Genomic DNA, 23250 nt, shown 5'->3' on the forward strand with positions numbered 1-23250 from the left:
TTCAGGCTCTCACACAAGATACCACTACATTTGGTCATCAGGTCTCCTTAGGCTCCTTTTAGCTGTGAGTTTTTTGAATTTTCCTTATTTTTGATGACCTTGAAAGTTTTAAGGAGTACTGGTTAGGTATTTTGTAGAGTGATCCTCTATTGGGCTTTGTCTGATGCTTTCCTATAACTAGATTAGCATTATGGAATTTGGAGAGGGAGGCCACAGTAGCATTTTCATCACATCATATCAAGAGTACATACTACTGACATGACTTGTTGATGTTGACCTTGATCAGCTGAATCAGGCAGTGTCTGTAAGGCTTCTCCACTGTAAATTTACTCTTTCTTTTCCTTCTCCATACCACACTCTTTGGAAGGAACTCACAAAGCATAGCTCACACTTAAGGAATGAGGAGTTATGCTCTAATGCTTCATCTCCTTGAAGGCCAAGTATCTATAAGAACAAATTATTTGGAATTCTTCTGTATGGGAAATTTTTCTATTCTTTCCCCATTTACTTACTTACCCATCCAATTATTTATTTAAGTAAGTGTGGACTCATGGATATTGATTTTATAGTGTGAGTTATAATTCAATAGTACTTTATGTTGCTGCTCAGATTGTTCTAACTTTGTCCAGTGGGAACTCTTTCAGCTGGCTCCTATGTCATTTTGGTTTTTTGTTGGTTTTGGCTTTATGCTTTTAGCACTTCCTTACTTTCTGCCACTTCAAGATGTTCAAAGCTTATCTTTTATATTTTCTGCCAGTATAGAATCAGCCATTTCTCCAAGGAGATCTCAGTTTTTAAATTTGTATTTATCTAGTGTTAGTAACCAAGTTCTGGGTGCTAAGTATGTTCATTCCTTCCAGGCCCTCTCAGCTAAGAGAAAGAAAAATATGTGTGTATACTAATACATGTATATATGTATATCTATAAATAATTATATATTTAGCCAGTATATTTATATTAAGCTAAGAATGAGTTTATACTGATATTTCCAACTCTAATCCATTGCTACATCGATTGTTCTAGTTTCCTGCTCCTCTTGCTTATCTATAAGCCTCACATTCCAACCGTGAGAAACTGGTCTTCCAACATCTGCCATAAATTTACTTTATTGTTCATTTCCAGTGTACACATATAGTCGTTTCAGAATTGTAAACCCATACCCTCATGGGAAGAAACTCTATTTACTGGAGTACACTGCTTATTTATAGTTTCTTTTGCTTTTTATCTTACAGATTCCACTCATTTCCAAAGTCACTTAGGTCAGCACCATTTCATCCCCTCCCCTTTAGTGAGGTTATTTTGTACATTTGTAATACAGTTAGATTATCTTGTCACATTCTGCATTCTTCCATCTTTGGATTCCCCAACCTCCTAAACTTTTTCTTTTATTTGCATCCCTTAAGGTTTACTCCTTGTGCTGGAAGGTTCTGTGTTTTGATAAATGCATGTCATATATCTATCATTACAGCATCATATGAGAATAGTTTCACTGTCCTAGAAAATCCCCTGTGCTATTAACCTCCCTACCCCCAAATCCTAGTGACCACTGATATGTTTATTATCTCTATAATTTTGCCTTTCCAGTTTCCCATACTAATGGAATTATAGAATATGCAGCCTTTTCAAACTGCCTTCTTTCACTTAGCAATATGCACTTCAAATTCATCCACATCTTTTTGTGGCTTGGTAGTTTATTTCTTTTTATTACCAAGTAGTATTCCATTGTATGGCTGTGCCACAGATTGTTTAACTCTTCACTACCAAAGGACATCTTGGATACTTCCAGCTCTTCACAATCATGACTAAAGCTACTATAAACATTCACATGAGGGTTTTTGTGTTTACATACGTTTGCAAATCAGTTGGATAAATACCTAAGAAGGGAATTGGTGGTATGGTAGAGTATGTTTAACTTTATAAGAAACTGCTAAACTGTCTTCCAAAATGGCCATAACATTCTGCATTCCCATCAACAATGAGGGAGAGTTTCTGTTGCTCTGCATCTTCACCAGGAATTGGTACTGTCAGTATTGTGACTTTTAGCCATTCGAACAGTTATGTAGTATTCCCAGTTCCTCTTTTCTGTCCATTGCTGTCATTCATTTTCAGTACTTCATATGCTCTAATCACCCAATACATTGCTACTATTATTGCTTCAACAAACATACATCTTTTAGAAGCATTAAGAATAATAAAAAATTTAGATTTTATTTTGCCTTCACTTATTCCTTCTCTAATGTTCTTCCTTTCCTTATGTAGATCCAAGTTTCTAACCTATATAATTCTAGCATCTATGTCACATCTGAGTTTGGTAAGTGCTTTGTCTCTTCAGACTGTTTTTTTCTTGCCTTAACAGGCCAAAACATGCCTTGTAATTTTTTTATTGAAATCAAGTGAACTCTAATGCTTTTTAGCTGTGGATCTTGGATACTTTACTCAATTCTTCTGAAGTTCTGGTGGTGGGGGAGGATTATGCCTACATTACAAAATTGTTGTGAGGATTGCTTAAAAACAAAGTCCTGTGTAAAGAGTGAGGCATATTTAGCCAAGGTAAGGTGCATGATTTGGCATTTCTTAGAGGTCAGCCTGCTTGATCTTAGGAAGTGCAGGTTCTCCTTCTTCATCTGGTGTTTATGACAACATTCTCTATTTGGGGATGTCAGGAGTTGGGGAGCACTGAGAATGGAGCACTGAGACCTATGTACTTACAAAAAGTAACTTAGTCTAATGGTTACAAATAAAGTATTCAACCAACCATTAGTTCTGAATACGGTAATCTGTTTTCTCACATTCAGTGCCAGATCATCTCTGAGAGTTGTCAGAATGCATTTAGAGCTTAACAACCTGAGGTGTTCTATCCTGATTGATTAATGAGATACGGTAATAGTCATGGTGGGAAATTGAGAGTCAGGAGAAAAGCAGATCAGACACCAGCATCCATTCTACGATTATTTGAATCAGCTCCAGCTAATAAAGAGTACAGTCACAAAGGAAGACATTTTGAAAGAGAAAATATTCGAATCATCTCTGAGAAAACACACACACACACACACACACACCAATCACAGTTATTTTAAGACTTCTTAATATGAATCTAAGTAATTTTAATATGCCTTTCTAGTCCTCTGTTTTTAGTGGAAAGGAAACTACGGAGTTGAGGATTTGAAGACAGTCAATAGAAATAATAGGTTTACTGTTATTTATTTACTGTTAGAGACCATATTGTGTATGCAATTGAAACTGCTTTTGCGAAATTAAGTAAGAGAAATTTTACATAGTTGACTCCATCCATTTTCTGATCTCTAAGCTGTCTTTGGTCATTCCTGGGCATAAGCCAAGCTAACTTTGGGAGGAATTTACTTTATAGTTTAATCTGAAAGCAAGGATGATAATGGTCCTTCCCAAAACTAAGCCGCCTGTGTAAAACTAAGGAAAAACCACCAGGTTAGGGCTATGAGAGGGGCCTGCATTCTGCTAAGATGCAGGGATTGTTAAATGATAACCAGCAATTGTTCTGGAGGAAACAAGATTTGTAACTTCCCCAATTACTCCTGTAAATAACATCACTATTGTAGAATCTATGATTAGACTTTTGAGAGATCTTTTCAGACTACTGCATTTCTGAGACCAGCTGACTCCACCCAGATGGCGACTCATGCCTCAACTATTCCTGTGGCCTCTACTCAGAGGCTGAGTTAGCTCACAAGAACCGTTTTCCACACCTCTATGGTTTCATTCTCAACTATTCCACATTCTTCATTCCCTAGCACCCTGCCCACCAAACTATCCTTGAAAATCCCCTAACCTCTGAGCAGTCAGAGAGACTGATTTGAGTAATAACTCCATCTTCCATGTGACCAGCTTTGTGTCAATTGAACTCTTTCTTTACTGCAATACCATGGTCTCAGTGAATTGGTTTTGTCTGTGTAGCATGCAGGAAGTACCCATTAGGCAATTACACATTGTGCTTCAATTTTTCCTAGTGATGAAAATAATATCCATAGTAGGCAAAATAATTGCTCCCCAAAGATGTCCATGTCTTAATTCTTATATCCTGTGAACATGTTACCTTACAGGCAAAAAAGGACTTTAAAGATGTGGTTATGTTGCAGAACTTAAGATGAAAGATTGTACAGGATTCCTGGTGGGCCAAATCTAACCACATGGGTCCTTAACATTACAGAATATTTCCTGGTTGACGAGATGTGGTCAGAGGGAGATGTGGTCAGAGGGAAATGTGACTATGGGAGGATTGTCAGAGAAAAGTAGTATTGCTGGCTTTTAAGATGGAGAAAGAAGACTATGAACCAAAGAATGCAAGCAGCCTTTTGAAGTTGAAAAAAGGAAGAAAATGGTTCTCCTCTAGATCTTCTAGGAAGGAATATAACTTGTTGATATCTTGAGAACTGTAAGAATAAATTTGTGTTGTTTTAAGCTGCGAAATTTGTGATAATTGGTTACAGCAACAATACAAAATTAATATGGCACCCATTTCAGAAATTAATAGCATTGTTTACAATAGTTCTATTGCTATTCAAAAGGAAAGATTTCATGGAAGTTCTCCACTATTCAAAAGGAAAGATTTCATAGAAGTTCTGCATGCAAATTTCTAAACCCCAGTACAGTATTAGACAAACTAGCAATATGATATTAATGTATTAAAGGTAACACTGGTTATGATTTTTATTTATAATATTAAAAATCTCTTTGAAAAAATATCAACTTTGAACCTCATAATAGCCTGCCTATTTGCAAGTTTAGCGGTATACATGTGGTAGTTGAAATTACTTTCAGTTTTTAGGAGACAAGACAGACAACCATGATCTCCGAGTTGCAGAAATGTGTACACTCTGCTCTAGTCTGGAATCTTTTATATACTATTATGAACTGGCTGTATGAGTCACTACATTTCTTCTTCAATAAGTCTCATGGTCCATTGAAAATATTATGAAGAGAAAATGGGAGCAGCAGTGCATTTCCTAGAGCTAAAAACAAACAGCAAATGAATAGGCTCTGGATCCTATTAATCACATCAGAGACTGCGGAGAGGTAGTATTTCAATACAATTTTTTAAAAACCCAGCACATAATACTTTAAGGAAAAAGAAATTCTAGGCCTTTGTAGCAAATAAAAGAGACTGTCCAGCATCTAGCAATCTATAAAATGAAAAGTTAGACAGTAAGAGCCATTCAAAACCTTTTTGACTTAGATGTTGGTGGGTGAGTACTTCAGTAAATCTGCTCCAGGGTAAACTCAGCCAATTAAATAAGAAATAAGCACATGCGCCCCCATATCAAAAGAGTGATGGCTTTATTTGTTGTGAATCCCCAAGAAGTTTAGTGTTTCTCCTTTACAAAGATTTCTTTTGGAAGAAAGTTACTAAAGGAAGGATGGACCTTGAGAATTGCAACAGAATTATGGTAATTGAAATCTGCTATGAATCGGATTCTTTACACCCATTGGCATTGTGGGATCCTTAATATTGCTGTTACAATTATGGTAATTTACTGATTTTGCTCAAAAAATAGATGAAAGCGCATTTGAACTCAATAGGAAATGTGACAAAATAACCAGCAATTATTTCCCAAAAAATTCAGTAACTGCAATCATGAAAACTTGTTTTTTAGAGCGAGTCAAAAAATTCCTTATTTGTTGAGAACACACAAGCAGCTCATTCTCAATTTTGTATTTTATATTTTGGCAAATGTAAAATTTCCTCTACCATTTTTAGCTTGTTTTTGGGTCTAGATGCAGTTAATGCTTTTCAGTACTGTCAGATAGTTGTATGTCAAATGGTATGAATTCAGAGAACTTAGGGAAGTCTTAATTTTTTACTAGATATCAAACACTGAAGCATTTTAGAAATTATCCTAAAGGTAAATGAAATCCAGTGTATCTAATAGTACTTATTTAGTTATTGCCATGGTGCTTAGCTTAATCGAAAATGAATTGTGTTGGCACACCTTAAAAAATAGAAGAAAATATAGGTCAGAGAATAATACCCTTCAGAAATTATATGATCTGGTCTTTAGGGGGCAGCAGAGGGAGCTTGCTTGTGAACAATAATACCAGTTATGAAGGTTCAAGCCACCTCTGTTCTCAATAAAATCGTGCGGCTGACTCAGATGTAACCACCAGATATTGATTGAAATTGCTATGATCACTAAGGAAAACCATTTTCCAATTCCGCTGCCACCCTAAGCAGCATATAGAGTTTTGCATTTGTATTTCCTTTGAAGAATCTACAGCTGAGCTACAGAGACTTGCAGTTAGTAAGAGTTACACATTTGTAAGTGAAAAACAAATTCCAGTAAGTGTTTCCTTTGATGTTCAGTAATTGCAAAATAAATGTCTTTACAGAGCAATGTAAACATCTTCTTTCACAATGGCTAACATTAATTAAGCACTTATGTGCAAGACGGTGTTTTAAGCATTTTATAAATACTAACTTCTAACTACTGTTAAAAATAATAGTAATTGGGAGACCATTAGGCTGAGAGGGCTCCCACGCTTTGGGTTCCAACATAAGTAACTGAAAGCCAACCTGGAGTGAATGGTCATAGCTATGAAAAGGAAACTTAAGCTTAGCCATTAAGCTTAAGTTCAAATGTGTTATCATCTAATTTTTTAAGCAAAATCAACAAATTACCATAATTATAGCAGCAATATTAAGGATCACAAACTGCCAACTAACTTCTAACTAGGGACTTTCCATTTTAGCCCATCAAATGTTCTCTTTGTCTGACTTCCAAGAACACCCTACAAAACGTTTCCCCTTGGGTCCTCTCAGTGGTGCCCTAAACTGCTTGTGGTATGATGCTGCCTGATTCCTAAATCACTATCTGCTTAAATAAGCTCTTTAAAATGTTAATGTGTAAGTTTATCTTTTAACATCAACCACAACAGCACTATGTGGTAATTCTTGTTATCCCATTTTGCAGATGAAGAAACTGTCTCAAAATGGTTGCCATTTTCCCAAGGTCATGCAGGTAACATATGATAGAGCCAGGAAGTGTGACTCTATATATTTGGTGTCTCAAATACAACAGAAAACTGCTTCAGTGGGGTGGCATGGTGTGGGGGCTTACATTGATTTATATTAATGCTTTATATTAATGCTATATGCATTTTGTCACAGCTACATTGCTGCAATCATATGCTCAAAGCCAAGAAACTCATGTTAAAGGTGAATTAGGTGAGATGCTGGTCTCAAAGAGCTCTTTGATTCTTCACATTAATAAATCAACATGAAACTCCTGGCAGTTGAATGAATACATAGCCAGACTTTATAAAGATCCTATTTTCAATAGCAGCTTAGCTATGAGTTACTTGAAGACCAAATAAGTGGAGGTTTTCTTTTCTTTCTTTTATTTATTCAATAATTCAGTAAAATTTATAGAGCCTTACTGTGTGCTAGGAAATATTCTAGGTTCTGAAGATTCAATGATGGCTAAGACATAGGTTCTGTCTTCAGAAAGCTCATAGTCTAGTAAGGATGCCAGAGAAAGAGGTCATTTACAAAGATATGCAAATGTACTATGCTATATTTGAGCAAAGTGCTATGAACATGCATAAGAGAAATGCCCAACCCAGTCTATGTGACACAAGAAAGTTGTCTTAAATAAGATATCATTATTTTAACTTCTGGTATTTTAAGATCCTTAATAAAAATAGGCAAAAATAACAATGGATTTTTAAAAATAGATTTTTGGTGAGAATTACTTATGTATTTTACAGACATGGATAAGAACTTGAATGACAAAAATTAACAAACAGATGAAGTTCCATGAAATCCTCAAGGGAAGGGACAAATTTATATTGTCAATGCCTAACACAACATCTAGCACCCAGTAGGAGGTCAACAAATGAGAACTGAACTGAATCTGACAGGCATAGAGTGGCTAATCTGAAGCACCATGTTTAAGAAAGACATGGATCACTTGGGAAGATGCAAAGAATAGAAAAAGAACGGTTGAGGTCTACACGTTAAGTCTTGATCCACAATTGAACTTTCTGAGTTTTTCTGCAGACCTGATGAATTGCAGGAACTAAAATCCTGGGGAAGAGGTTTTTTTCTTAAACCTGATCTACTTCATCAAAAGGTCTTTTGTGGAGCAATACAAAACACAAGTTGTTAGGCATAAACCAGATTTATGTTTCTCACTTAAGCTGAAGAAGTCTAATATGGGATAAAATTATTGCAAGTCTGAAAGTATTTATAATGAAGTCAGGAATCATCTGCCCCCAAGTCCATTTTTAAAATGAAAACCTAAGCTAGACAGTTAAATTGAATTTAAAGTGAATTTTTTAAAAAGAAAGAATTGAAATGTGTCAAGGCTCCACTCAGTCTTAATTGAACCAGATCTTTCTCTTTTCTTCCAACTCTTCTACCACTGGAAAATTTGCAAGTAGAAATTGAAGAACAAGGAAGAGGTCAAGTTTGGAAGATGAGATGGTACCACAAAAAAAGCCTCCACAGACTCCTTGAAGAATTTAATGCCCACTAAAGAACAGAAATGTCAGTCCCTGCCCTACACCTCCCACCTTAGTACTTACTGCCAACAAATACACTGGTAAGAAGAAAGCTCTCAACAGTCTGTTAAATGCCAGAACTCTCAAGGTTGAAGATACTCTCTTGTTTTAAGTTTTTGGAAATAGTTGATTTATGAGGAAGATTCACTAGAAGTAGCTGTAGTTTTTTTTTCTGTGTTTTCTTAAATTAATTTTTTGTTTGTTTAAAAGAGACAGGGTCTTGCTGTATTGCCCGGGCTAGAGTGCAGTGGCACATGGTCATAGCTCACTGCAGCTTCAACCCCCTGCCTCAGCCTCCCAAGTAACTGGCACTACAGGCGCATCACCATGTCCTGCTGATTTTTGTTTTGTTTTCGTAGAGATTGGATCTCACTTTGTTTCATAGGCTGGTCTCAAACTCCTGGCCTCAAGTGATTCTCCCTCCTCAGCCTCCCCAAGTACTGGGATTACAGGCATAAGCCACCACACCTGGCCTCTTTTTTATACTCTGTATTACTTTCAAAATTACTTAGCTTTAAAGAAATAAACAAGTAAAAAATAACTGAATTCCATAAAAGCAAATCTGGCTATACTAATTTATTACAGGAGTCTAGCCTCGGAGCCCAGAATACATTAAACAAAACCCAACGTTCTCTGGGAAATAAACCATTTTAGCAAGAATTGAAATAATGTCATCTAGCTTCTGTGCTGCTTAAGAGCCACTGGTACTGTACATCAATGTGACACCATAGCGCTAAATGTGGCAAATAAATTCATAACAATGTTGCAAGCTGGAAAGATGCTTCACAACTAAATTTCCTTTAGCTTGCAGGTCCACACCTACTGTGGTTCTGTTCCTACATATCAGACCTGAGAATGAAGATTTCACAGGAGAATGTTACAGTTTTAGAGCTGGATATAAACTCAGAAATCAACTGATCCCAAGAACCATTGTTAACCCATCTGCACAAAGATGAGCACAGAAATGAAGAGTATGCATTTAGAAACTTATACAGCAATTTGACAGTTATTTTATCTTTTGTATCTCATAATTTTAAAAACCTGCGAATTGAATTTGTATGTCTTTTGTTTTGAATTTTATTTTCTGGTAATCTATTTTGATTTTACAAAATTATCAGTCCTTGAGAAATTGGAAAAAAAATTTAAGTATTCCTTCCTCACATGGTTTAAGAAGAACTGCCCTTTTGGTGGTACTGAAATACCCAGGGGACAGCCTGGGACATGTGAAGTTAGACTGAGGAGCCAGGGTATAGGGACGCAGGGTCTCATCTCTTGTTTCAGAACAGCGCACTGTTAATCTAAGTGTTGGGTGTCAGCAGGATAGATAATAGTACGATAAAACTGACAATGATAATATTTATATTGGGAAGTAGAAAAGAAAGTCATATGTTGGAATAGTTCTCTCAAAGTAGGGAGAGAACTTGTACTGGTTTTATACCTTTCTACTTTTCCTTCTTCCCTAAATTGTCTACGGAGATGGGAGCTTAGCCTAAAAATGTAATCAGATGGAAGGAGAAACTGTAATTTCAAAGCTTCTACCCGTGTTTTGTGCTGTGGAGGTGTGATGTAGTTGGTTCTCATTTAGCAGATCATCCGAGCTCAATCTGAGTAGGGGGTAGAAAATGAAACTCTAATTTATGAGAAATTTGGAGGTTTGAAGGCTAAGGTGGTAAGAGAGAGAGAAAGGTCTGAGGAGACAAACCCACAGGGATCGGAACCTACCTACAAGACATTCCCAGAGGCAGAGAAAGACCGTGGGTTTAGAGCAGCATTGTTTAATATTCCATCTTAAATTAGTGACCATGTTGTGCTAGTATATGTGGATATTTCCCTCCATTAGCCCAAACCTTCAGTTGAAAGCTGGCTTTGTCCAGTTGCTTTGTGCTAATGGAACTTAAGGGGGAAAAGGAATGGAGTGTTTAGGTATCATGTGCATGTGTGAAGAAAGCATTGGGTGCAGTTTCCATTTTGAGGAAAATTCACAAGCTCATAGGTAGGGCAGCAGTGGCTGAGGCAGACACACAGAGATTGAGAATCCAATGAGATCAGAACATTTCATGAGAAAAGACCAGAGGGGTGACTCAGTGCTCCTGCCCCTCCCCTGGCCAGCAATCCACACAGATATTTGTGGAGGGGAACTAGGTTTCTCACTGACCTTCAGACACATGCTTAAAACGTTGATTTAGTATGTGAGAGGACACATGGGGTGATAATACCATGGGCATCAGGGGAGAAGCAAGCACAATCTAGCGGTCTTACTTCATCAACCAATTCCTATATGCCAAGTATAAGAACCTTCCCCATGTCGTTTCATTCATTCTTTAAAGCAAGCCCAGTGATGGAATTCTATCAGTATCTGATTTTGTAAGCTTTATTTTAACAAAGCCAAAAATGCAATACTGACAAAGGACAATTACTGATGGAGGCCAACTTTCTCTATCTTTAGATGAGAAAACTGAGATCCAAAAAGAATAAATGAATAACCCACTCACACATGATAGTAGGTATCAGACTCAAGTCAAAAAGGAATCTGGAAACATTGCTAGATTTTAATTCTTTCACCAGAAGAGCAGAGGACTCAACAGCTCATCCATAAAGCATTTAAATGTACACCTAGGATATTGATCCTAAATGACAGCTTTCTTTCATGTCAATCTATCAGAAGTTTCTCTTTTATCGGATTCACTAGGTTGGCAGTGGCAGTGGCAGTGGCACTTTTTCTTCTCCTCCTCTTCCTCCTCCTCTCCTTCCTCCTCTTTCTCCTTTTCCTTCTCCCCCTCCCACTTCTTGTTATTGCAACCACAGAAGAAAGTCATGCTCTTCTAGCTGATTATTCCCATAATTCATTCTGTAATGGCAAAAGAAATAACTAAAAGCAGCCCTGGGCATATCAATAAGCCTTACCTGGTGATTGAATACCTCAGAATATATACTTACTAGACTCTACAGTTTTGTGCCACGTGCTAAGTCGGTATCCTCCTAATTGGGAGTTTTGTCTGTAGGTCTTGGAACTAATTGAGCTCAATTTTGTACTCCCAATGAAGAGGAGAGATGGTAAATAAACAATACCATGTGTGAGCCTAATTGGTTAGGCAATCAATCACAAGAAGTTTCCTCTCTTTAATAGAAGTTGAGTTTCCTGTTTGATAGACCAGGGCTCAGTGCCACACCCTGGCTTTCATTAAGGCATGAAACATTGTCTTGTTGTCAGGTGATTCTTGCTCTCACCCAGGGAAACATTCTTTCCTGGTATTTCATAAACCATAAGTCAGTTACACACACCATGACTTGAATAGTTTCCTAGACTCAGAAATGGGGAGTTTGAGTCTTTATTTCTTCTAGTTTATATTTGACTTATTTTTTCATACACTTGTAACAAAATTGAGACTATAAAGATTATCCTATAAAACCCCTTTTATTACCTGTTTTATTATCCTTAGTTGGATGAGAAAACTGCGGCTTGGTGTCTACTGTGTAGTAGGTGCTCAGTGAATATTTATTGAACCATTAGATAGAGCCAAGCTGACGTTGAGTCACATGGCAGAGCTGTGATGGAAAACCGGTCTTGTAACTTCTTGCTCAAGGCCCTTTCTACTACATTACTATCCATCTCCCTTCAACCTGAATACACACCTATCAGCTACTGCTACAATTGTTCACAAAGGGGAAATTCCACGTGGGAGATGAGAGTCACAGGAGGAGCTTTGGTTCCTAAACATTTGCATAGGCATCCAGCTCAGGCAAATAGTTGAAAGGCACAGATGTTGTAGTAAACAGAAGTAGGGCAAATAAGAACACCTCCTCTTCATCACACACACACACACACACACACACACACACCACACACGTTTTCTTTCCTGAGTAGGAATCTAAGAGCTCCAGGTGGAAGAGGAGGCATGGGCAGAGAATGGCATATAGCAGGGCAGGTGGAAAGCGGTGACTGACATTTAGTTTAACCAGCCTTGACAATGGTTTCAAGGACACATGAAGCTCAAAGTAAGCAGGGGCTACAGGCAAGGTAAACAGGCTGTCTAATATTCTTAGGAGGACGGGAAACATCATAGAATTATTGCAACTCTCTCAGGAAAGGAGACTATGAGAAGGGATTGTCCACTTTTATCCACATCTAGGACGCCATGCCCAGCCCTTCTTGCCTTCCTCCCACCTCAGCCCAACAGGCTCCAGTCTATTCCAAAGAGAAGTGTCTAACAGAATGAGTTAAGTATCAGCCAACTTTTTAAAAATATCATCCTGGTCTGCTAGATCCTTTTCTGCTTGGGGACCTCTTCAAATGCTGCTGATTATCTTAACTCTGTTGTCATGTTCACCACTCTGGCCATTTTATCTGCTCCCTCTAGACCTCATGGGTTTATGCTTCTTCCAGAGAGCTTTCTAAAGAGACAAATAACATCAATCATCTGCCTATTAAACCAGAGGAGATTTATTGTTGATAGCCAAAATTATATTAATATATTAATTAGTAATACTTAATGATATTAGTTAATTAAGTATGTCAGGAATGCTATATTTGCCAGCAGAGACAGCCTGTCAGTGGCTTCAGGCTGTCAGCATTCTTTTGTGTCACCCCTCTCTTATCATTGCTGTATAACTGTCAGTGGGTGCAGTAGCCAAACTCAGGAAGACATCCAGGGAAAGTGATTTCAGAGACTGGTAGGAATGAGATATTAGGAACTGTGGGCACTAACACTGAAAAATCTGGTAGTTTTTCTTTTCTTTTCCTTTCTTTTCTTCTCTTTTCTTCTCTTTTTTTCTTTCTTTCTTTCTTTCTCTCTCTTTCTTCTTTGTTTCTTTCTCTTCCTTTCTTCTCTCTGTTTCTTTCTCGCTTTCAATAATAATTACTCAGACTGTGTCCTTTCCCTTACTGTCCCAGAGGGAGACAAAAACGATCATCAGTGGCAAATGGTACTTGCAGCAAAGCAACACCAAGACCCAGCTTCACACTCAGGACAGAACACTGCATGTCCTCCTCATGGTTGCCAGTGTTCTACACGTTCAGGGGAACTTCTCTAGTAATGAGCTGTAGAAATGATTCCTGAAAGTATAGTCTTAAATCTAGTCATTTCTTTTCTTGAATCACAGTCAGTATTTCTACTGACCAGAAATTCTGTCACTCAAATTGACCTGCAGATATGAATATTAGTAAGTCTAAGTGTGCAAAACCTGTGTTCCTCTAATTGCTAGCGAGCAGAGAGAAGGTCATAAAACAGCTCTTGACACAATGCAGAAAGTAGGAAAACTCCGAGACTGGCTAGTGACAAAACTTTAAGGATGTTTCTTGCCATCTCTTTACCCAAAAACAAGAGATATTTTCCTGCTCATAAAGGTCAGGTGTTTGTGCCATTCTAGCATTCAGTTTTTGTGTTGGTCCAAGTGTGTGTAGGCTAAGTGTTTGAATCAGGCCTTGAGAAGTTTTATAAAATTCTGCCAGATCATGATCCATGAGCATAAGGATTATGCTGGTTTGTCGACCAACGCATTTTACACCTCCCAGCACAATGCCTGATATTTAGTAGGCCCTCAATAGACACTCCTTCCACAAACAAATAAGTGACAAAAATCAATGAATGGAACACCCTTTGGAATATTTGCTAGGCTTCTACATGGAATGCCTTTCCAGGTCTTTGTAAAGCAGGCTGCTTCTGCTTTTTCCAAACTCTTCCAATATTATCTTTTAGAGAAGATTTTCCTGAACCCTTCTTTTTTTTTTTTTTTTTTTTTTTTGAGATGGAGTCTTACTCTGTCACCCAGGCTGGAGTGCAGTGGTGCAATCTCAGCTCACTGCAACCTCTGCCTCCCAGGTTCAAACAATTCTCCTGTCTCAGCCTCCTGAGTAGCTGGATGACAGGCACACACTACACACCAGGCTAATTTTTGTATTTTTAGTAGAGATGGGGTTTCACTCTGTTTGATCTCCTGACCTGAGGTGATCTGGCCCACTCAGCCTCCCAAAGTGCTGGGATTACAGGCATGAGCCACTGAGCCCAGCCTGAACCCTTTTTTTATTCTTTTTTTTTTTTTTTTAGCAAAGTCTCGCTGTGTGCCTAGGCTGGAGTGCAGTGGTGTGATCTTGGCTCACTGCAACCTCCGCCTCCCGGGTTCAAGTGATTCTCCTACCTCAGCCTCCCAAGTTGCTGGGATTACAGGAGCACACCACCATGCCTGGCTAATTTTTGCATTTTTGGTAGAGATGGAGTTTCAGCATGTTGGCCAGGGTGCTCTTGAACTCCTGACCTCAAGTGATCCGCCTGCCTCAGCCTCCCAAATTGTTGAGATTACAGGTGTGAGCCACTGCACCCGGCCCTGAACCCTTCTTTAATATGACCTCAACCCACCCTGATCAATCTCACTTTCATCCTGTTTTATTTTATTCATAGTTCTTATTATGATCCAATTACTTTTTTATGTGTTGATTGACTAGCTTGTTTAAAATATAAATTCCATGGGGCAAAGACTTTGTCTAGTTCTTTGGAAGAACTGCGGTTCCTGGGATAGTGCCTGGTGCATGGTAGGCTCCTAATAAACTTGTTAAATTAATGATTTTTTTAAAATGAAAGAATATATTCCTCTAGGTGTACCCTAAGGAAAAAGAAGTTTGCAACAAAAGCATTTCTTTTTTTCTCATTTGGTTTAGAACTGGGAATCCTCTATTCCTTTCATCCCTCTTTTGTGTTGATCACATTCCTCAAAACGTTTCTGTGGTTTCTGATGTCTAATTGCCTTCTGCCTTCCCCTACCAATTCTCTCCCTATCCTTTGCTCTGATAGAGCAGCTTGTTTTCCTCCTTTGGTATTACTTGCTCTTACCATGCTGTTAAGAGATCAGCAGCCCCAGTAAAAGGACAACCTTGATGGGCAGAAGGCATCAATATATTTTGAATGACTCCACTAAAAGGTTTCTCCATATGGTTTCCATATCAGTTCCTAAGAGAACTGGTAACTAGTTACATATGCCCTACCTCTCTCACTCTCCAGTTTATCATTCAACATTCACAAACATTCCCACTCTTGAGCCTTGAGCCCTCATAGACCACTTGGCCTCACTACCGCATGCTTCAGTAGCCCTCTTTCATCACCTTAGCACCCAAAATGGTTCTTACTTTTCTTGTAGGGCCTTCGCTTTCATTTAGGTCAGTCTATTACTTTATCAAAGATGGAGGTCTACCTTCTCTTTCTTTAATTAAAGTCAATCAATATTTAAAGTATGTTGGGGCCTCAATAACTAAAGTTCTTTCTACAGCTTCTGATATATTTTCATATTTAAATCAACTGGGAGGAATCTAGAATTAACTTTAATAGTGAGTGGCACATTTATTTACACAAACTTTTCATGATCCCTGGTCTGCCACAGACTCCAAGAAGAGGAAGAGTTTACCATTTCTTATGTCACCAATTCTAACCATTAAAAATTAGTTCAAAGTTCACCATAAGAAGTGTAGTGGACAAACATCAAACTGACAGATATATTCACCCCATGTCTTGAGAATCTCCAAGGCCATCTTTATAAATGGCTTATATTATTTGTAGCTTTGTTTTTTCTTCACAAAGATTGTATGTTAGAGGACAAAGCATAATTTTTTGGTTTTCAGTTGAACACATCACAAGCCAGACCAGTATTATACAATGCACTGCTGAGCTAAAAACACAAATCTTGATATGACTTAATAAAGCAGGTCTCACTTTTGTGTCCATCCCAACATACCTAAACGATATAGTATACTCCTATAGTTAATGGTGGCCCATTATGGCAGTGCTTCCTGTGTAAGGAACAGCTTGAATGATTTATTCAGTTAATTCTTATTCTCTGCCCCCGCTCAAACACACACATCTCATACAGAACTGAAATATAGAATGAATCTTTATTTATCTAACCTTATTACTGAATAAGGGTATAGTTGTTATTTGGTATTCTTTGATTCCTAGCATGTATAAAATAAATACTCAAGTACCATTACTTGAACAATTTTGTGAGCAAAAGCCACATGCCACACAGTATCTGTGAGACTTGTAACCGAATGACACTTGAACACTTTAGTTCATGATTTTAACAAGCTACTTTTAAGAAAGGCCAATGCTTTTATAAGACCAAAAGCTTAAATTGTGCAAAAAAGAATTTTGAACTGGAAAGGTGATGGCAAGTGCTTCGTGCCCAGAAGTAATCATCATTTGAAAAATAAAATCAAAACAATAATTGCTTGAAATGAATAATGAAATTGTGAGAATGATTTGGCTCATTTCATGTCATTGTCATAATGAGAAGGCACTATCAAAATCACTCAGGGAATTTTTCCATTGAACATATACCTCTTCCCTCCAGCTTAGTATATCCCCATTTTCCAACCTCTATGTGTTTACTGAAAGATTTTCCAGGTGATCATAGAGGCTCCTTCATTTCTACTCCTTCTCTTGGAGTGAGCATTACAAATTCAGTTGGCATTAAGGCATTAGATGATTAAATAGAAAGTCTGAGTGGCTACTTTGAGGCTATATAGCATATAGAAGAAAAAAGACGACCTCAGAATTAACAAAACTGCAAATATAGCAAAGCAGCAAAAATTTATTAAAGTTCATCACGTTCCAGGTAGCACATAGTGAGCACTATTCATGTGCTAGCTGTGGGGAAAAGTAAGAGAGATCAGATTGTTACTGTGTCTGTGTAGAAAGAAGTAGACATAGGAGACTCCATTTTGTTATGTACTAAGAAAAATTCTTCTGCTTTGAGATTCTGTTAATCTATAACCTTACCCCCAACCCCGTGCTCTCTGAAACATGTGCTGTGTCAACTCAGAGTTAAATGGATTAAGGGCGGTGCAAGATGTGCTTTGTTAAACAGATGCTTGAAGGCAGCATGCTCCTTAAGAGTCATCACCACTCCCTAATCTCAAGTACCCAGGGACACAAAAACTGCGGAAGGCCGCAGGGACCTCTGCCTAGGAAAGCCAGGTATTGTCCAAGGTTTCTCCCCATGTGATAGTCTGAAATATGGCCTCGTGGGAAGGGAAAGACCTGACCATCCCCCAGCCCGACACCCGTAAAGGGTCTGTGCTGAGGAGGATTAGTAAAAGAGGAAGGAATGCCTCTTGCAGTTGAGACAAGAGGAAGGCATCTGTCTCCTGCCTGTCCCTGGGCAATGGAATGTCTCGGTATAAAACCCGATTGTATGCTCCATCTACTGAGATAGGGAAAAACCGCCTTAGGGCTGGAGGTGGGACCTGCAGGCAGCAATACTGCTTTGTAAAGCATTGAGATGTTTATGTGGATGCATATCTAAAAGCACAGCACTTAATCCTTTACCTTGTCTATGATGCAAAGACCTTTGTTCACGTGTTTGTCTGCTGACCCTCTCCCCACAATTGTCTTGTGACCCTGACACATCCCCCTCTTGGAGAAACACCCACAAATGATCAATAAATACTAAGGGAACTCAGAGGCTGGCGGGATCCTCCATATGGGATCCTCCATATGCTGAACGCTGGTTCCCCAGGTCCCCTTATTTCTTTCTCTATACTTTGTCTCTGTGTCTTTTTCTTTCCTAAGTCTCTCGTTCCACCTTACGAGAAACACCCACAGGTGTGTAGGGGCAACCCACCCCTACACTAGCTGGCTTATTAATTTATTCTCTATTTATTCATGAAACAAATATCTATTAAGTGCGTAAAATAGGTGCTGTGTATACCGTGATATTCCAAATAGAGTTAGTCTTTGCTGTTTTACAGAATTCCCCAGCAGGAGTAAACTCCAGCTGTCCATAGTGGTGACCAGCTCATTAGTGTTTCCTTATTGGCTATTTGTTTTTCCTTGACCCAGTCTCCTATTCCTCTACCTGTGTTTCTGGGACAACCTTCCAAATGAATAACTTGAATTCAAGTACTTATATGAAGGTTTGCTTCTGGGAGAACCTGAACTAAGACACCAGGGGAGGTGTACTTCAAGCAGAGGAAAAGGGAGATAAGAAAGCTCTAATCCTGGCCAAGAGCTCAGCATAGAGGGGCAGAGGAAAGGCAGGGTGGCCAGAGCACAATGAGCAGGGGAGTGCCGCGGGGGGACTGAAGAGGGGAACAATGGCCAAATGATGCCGGAGTCCTGGAAGCTGAGGTATCACTTTCTATTGTTGTAACAAATTACCATAAACTTTGTGGCTTAAAACAGCATAAAGTTATGATCCTACAGTTGCGGAAGTCAGAAGTACAAAACAGGTCTTTCTGGGCTAGAATCAGAACATTGGCAGGACTATGTTCCTTTCTAAAAGCCTAGAAGAGGATGCCTTTTCTGCCTGCCTTTTTTTGTTCATAACCCCCTTCCATCCTCGCAGCCAGCAGCGGTTAAGTCGATTCAGTCCTTCTGACAATCCATCACTCTCTCTACTGTTCCCCTCTTACACTTCTGAGGATCCTTGTGATTATATTGGGCCCGCCTTGAAAATCCAGGCTTCTCTCCTCATTTTAGGGCCAGCTAATTAACAATTTAATTCCATCTGAAACCTTGATTCACCTTTGCCATGTGACCTAACATATTCACAGGTTCTGGATCTTTGGATGGGGGACACTGTTGCATCTACATTAACCATGCAAAGGAGCTTGAATTTTTCAACGAAAGAGAGAAACCAATGGAGAATTGTAAGCTGGAGAGTGACAGCATCTACTTTGTGTTTTTAAAACATCCTTTTTGGCTCCTATGTGGTGAATCAATTGGAGAATGACAAGAGTGAGAATGGGAAGATTAATTAAGAAACTATTAAGGGACAAGCAGTGGCAGAGGACTAAGATGATGGTGTCAGAGCTTTTTGGAGGTTCAGTGAACAGAATTTGGTGAAGGATTAGATCAGGGCCAAAAGAAAGAGGAAGGTTTCAAAAATAATTCCTAGATATCTCTCTTTAGCATTTGAGTGAATGGAGATGATGGTTTACTGAGTGGAAACATTGGTTTAGAAACATAAAACATTCAGGTTTCAACCAGCCCGTGAAATATATAAATGAATATAATCAAGTGTATATATATGAGTCTGGAATTCAAAACTAAAGTCTGGATTAAAGATATACATTTTTGAGCCACAGTCATAAATACAGTATTTATCACCAGGGAATTAGTGCAGTTACCACAGATGAGAAAAAGAGGTGAAAAATGAACAGGACAGGACCAGTCTTTTAGGCATAATACCATGTACTCCTGGAAATTATCTGCTCATTCTGCTATTCATTGTTTGTCTTCTCCTCTTTCTATTTTTGCTCTCTGGAACTTCTGTGTGCTGTTTGAATTTTCTCATTCCATACCACATGTCTCTGATCCTTTTATATTTTCCATTTGTTTCTACTTAGGCTGCCTTTTGGATAATTTTCTCAGTTCTGTCTTCCAATTATATGGTATTCTGTGCCTAATCTACTACTTAACACACTCATTGAGCTTTTTTTTTAAATCAGTGACTATACTTTTATTCCAGAAGTTCCATTTGGTCCTTTACAAAATTTGAGTTTCCTGTTCTCATATTTTTCTTTTCTTGTCTATTTGTTCTACACCTTCCTTCATCTTATCAAACATTTAAATTTTTCTTAAAGTCTCTTTTAGAATGTTTAATTTTTTTTAGTTCTTGGGGGTACAATTGCCCCCATTTGTCATCTGCTATTTACTCCCCAGAGTGATTCATTTCCTTGAGTGTTTTGTGATGTCTGTGAGATCTATCCTAAGAGGGCTTATATTTGGTGGAAAGTTTGTGTGCCCTGAGCTGTGCACATTTTTCTCCACAGTTGTTTTTGCTCTGCCTCACTTAGCCCCTGGGAGTGCACCAGCTATGTATTAGTTTTAATGCGAAGAGCCTAAGCTTACACATTATTTTTCATGGCTTGGTTTTTTCTTCCAAAGATTCCAAGCTGACAGCATATTTCTTTGCCTCCTTTCCAGGCTGGGAGGATTGGGGTTTTCTAATGCCCTTTTCATAGAGTTATGAATGGCTGGTTTTAGACTTGATAATCCCCACATGCAAAGAGTTTGTGGCTAGACCCCTAAACCAATATTACCTATGGGAAGTAGAACCCCAGCCACAGCCATAAAGAATATATTACAACCATTAGTCAATTTTTTAAAAAAAGCTTTATTGAGGTATAATTGATATACAAAAAGCTGCACGTTTAATAGATACAATTCGATCAGTTTGGACATAGGCATACACCCGTGAAATCATCACCACAAAGTAATACACATGTTCATCACCTCCAAAAGTTGTCTTGTGCTTCTTGTTTGTTGTTTCATTTTGTTTTGCTCTGCTTTTTGTTGCTGTGAGAACACTTAACATGTGATTTATCCTCTTAACAATTTCTCCCAGTTTTATTAAGGTATAATTGACAAATAAAAATTTTATATATTTTACAGTATACAATGTGATGTTTTGACATATATATAGATAGATAGATAGATAGATATATCTTGTGAAATGATTGATTCAAGCTAATTAACATATCTATTGCCTCACATATGTTTTGGTCATAAGATCCACTCTCTTAGCAATTTTCAAGTATGTAATATATTACTACTAACTATAGTCACCATGCTGTACAATAGTTCTTTAGAACTTATTTATCCATTTAACTGAAAGTTCACACCCCCTTATCCAACATGTTCTCATTTTCCCTCCTCTGCCTTACCCCTAGCAACCACCATTCTACTTCCTTCTTCTATGAGTTTGGCTTTCTTAGACTCCACATGTAAGTGAGATCTTTCAGTGTTTGTCTTTCTGTGCCTGGCTTATTTCACTTAGCATAATGTATTCCAATTTTATCCATGTTGTCACAAATGGCAGGATTTTCTTTTCATAAGGCCAAATTGTATTCCATTGTATATTTATACCACATCTTCTTTATTCATTCATCCATCAGTTGACACTTGGGTTCATTCCATGTCATAGCTATTGTGAATAATACTGCAATGAACTTGGGAGTGCAAATATCTCTTCAACATACTAATTTCATTTCTTTTGGATGTATTCCTAGAAGTGGGATCTCTAGATAATATGGTGGCTCTATTTTTAATTTTTTGAGGAACCTCCATACTGTTCTCCATAATAGCTGTGCTAATTTACCCACAAATGTACAAGCATTCTCTTTTCTCCACATCCTCGCTAACGCTTGTTATCCTTTGTCTTTTTGATAATAGCTTTCTAACAGGTGTGAAAAGATATCTTATTGTGATTTTAATTTGCAATTCCCTGATAATTAGTGATGTTGAGTGAATAAGAGTGATTCATATATGTGTTGGCCATTATATGTTTCCTTTTGAGAAATATCTTTTCAGGTATTTTGCACATTTTTAAATCAGGTTGTTTGTTGCCTTGCAATTGAGTGGTTTGAGTTCCTTACATACTTTGGACATTAGCTCTTTATCAGGAATATGGTTTGCAAGTACTTTCTCCTACTCCATAGGTTGTCTCTTTACTCTGTTTATTGTTTCCTTTGCTATGGAGAGGCTTTTTAACTTGATTCAATCCCATTTGTCTATTTTTGCTTTGTTGCTTATGCTTTTGGGGTCATATCCAAAAAATTATTGCCTACACCAATGTCAAGAAGCTTTTTCTCTATGTTTTCTTCTAGTAGTTTTACAGTTTCAGATCTAATGTTTAAGTCTTTAATCCACTTTCAGTTGATTTTTGTATGTGGTATGAATTAAGGGTCTAATTACATTCTTCTGCATGTGGATATCCAGTTTTCTCAGCATTTATTGAAGAGACTGTCCTTTCCCCATTGTGTGTTCTTGGTAACTCTGTCAATGATCAACTGACTGTAAATAAATGAATTTATTTCTGGGTTCTTTCTTCTGTGTCATTGGTCTTTCTTAAGGAATTTTTAAGTTCATAATGTAATATTGTTAACTATAGGCACTATGCTGTATAGTGTATCTCTAGAACTCATTCATCTAAAACTTTATCCCATTAAACAACCCTCTCTTTCTTCCTCCCCCCAGCCCCTGGCAACTACCCAAGAAGGAAGAAGTAAAATGAGCTCTGTTTGGAGATTACATAATTTTACAGGTAGAAAACCCTAAAGACTCCAAAAAAAAAAAAAAAAAAACTATTAGAATGAATAAGTGAATTTGGTAAAGTTATAGGATACAAAATCCGCATACAAAAATCAGTTGTATTTCTATATACTAATAATGAACACCTAAAAAGGAAATTAAGAAAACAATTTCATATAATAGCATGCTTAGGTATAAAGTAAACCAAGGAGGTTAAAGACTTATACACGGCAACTTTAATTCTTTTACATCTAGCTCCGCTATGCTACCTTTGAGCTCCCTCTGTGGTAAATTTCCTCTCTTAGTTTACTGCTTGGCTGTGTATCCAAGAATTCTATGACTGGGTTGATTAAAAATCCCCACTTCTTAAGTGAGAAACATCAAACAACTTTTATTTTTTTAATAACTGCTACTAATTGTGTTGTATCCAATCCTTTTTCCCACTGGACATCTATCAGAAACTTTGAAAACTCCTCAATCTGATGTTATCACTTTTCAATTAATAAAATGATCTCATTTTTACTAATTCTTATGATTTTTCATTACAGAATTATAATCTCATACCCACAGCTCTTACCTTTCCTGCTAATATGATGAAGCCAGCTTGAGACAGCTCACAAAAGCCTAGTGTGCATATTTCTTTCCAACTCAAAGTTCAGTGATGTGCTGTTGGAGCTTAACATTGGCCATGATGGGAGTA

General features: G+C 37.8%; 1 protein-coding gene and 1 non-coding gene across 2 annotated transcripts in view; one reads left to right on the forward strand and one right to left on the reverse strand.

The window, feature by feature from the left end:
* LOC129397789 (parathymosin-like) overlaps positions 1–23250 on the forward strand; it is a 297114-nt gene that overhangs the window by 174195 nt on the left and 99669 nt on the right. The gene's annotated exons all lie outside the window — the stretch shown is intronic.
* On the reverse strand, positions 13391–13601 carry LOC112440017 (small nucleolar RNA U3). Its single transcript, XR_003028225.1, has one exon. It is a non-coding gene; the product is annotated as a small nucleolar RNA U3 (small nucleolar RNA).

This window comes from Pan paniscus, chromosome 4, assembly GCF_029289425.2.
Source record: "Pan paniscus chromosome 4, NHGRI_mPanPan1-v2.0_pri, whole genome shotgun sequence".
NCBI classification, from domain to species: Eukaryota; Metazoa; Chordata; class Mammalia; order Primates; family Hominidae; genus Pan; species Pan paniscus.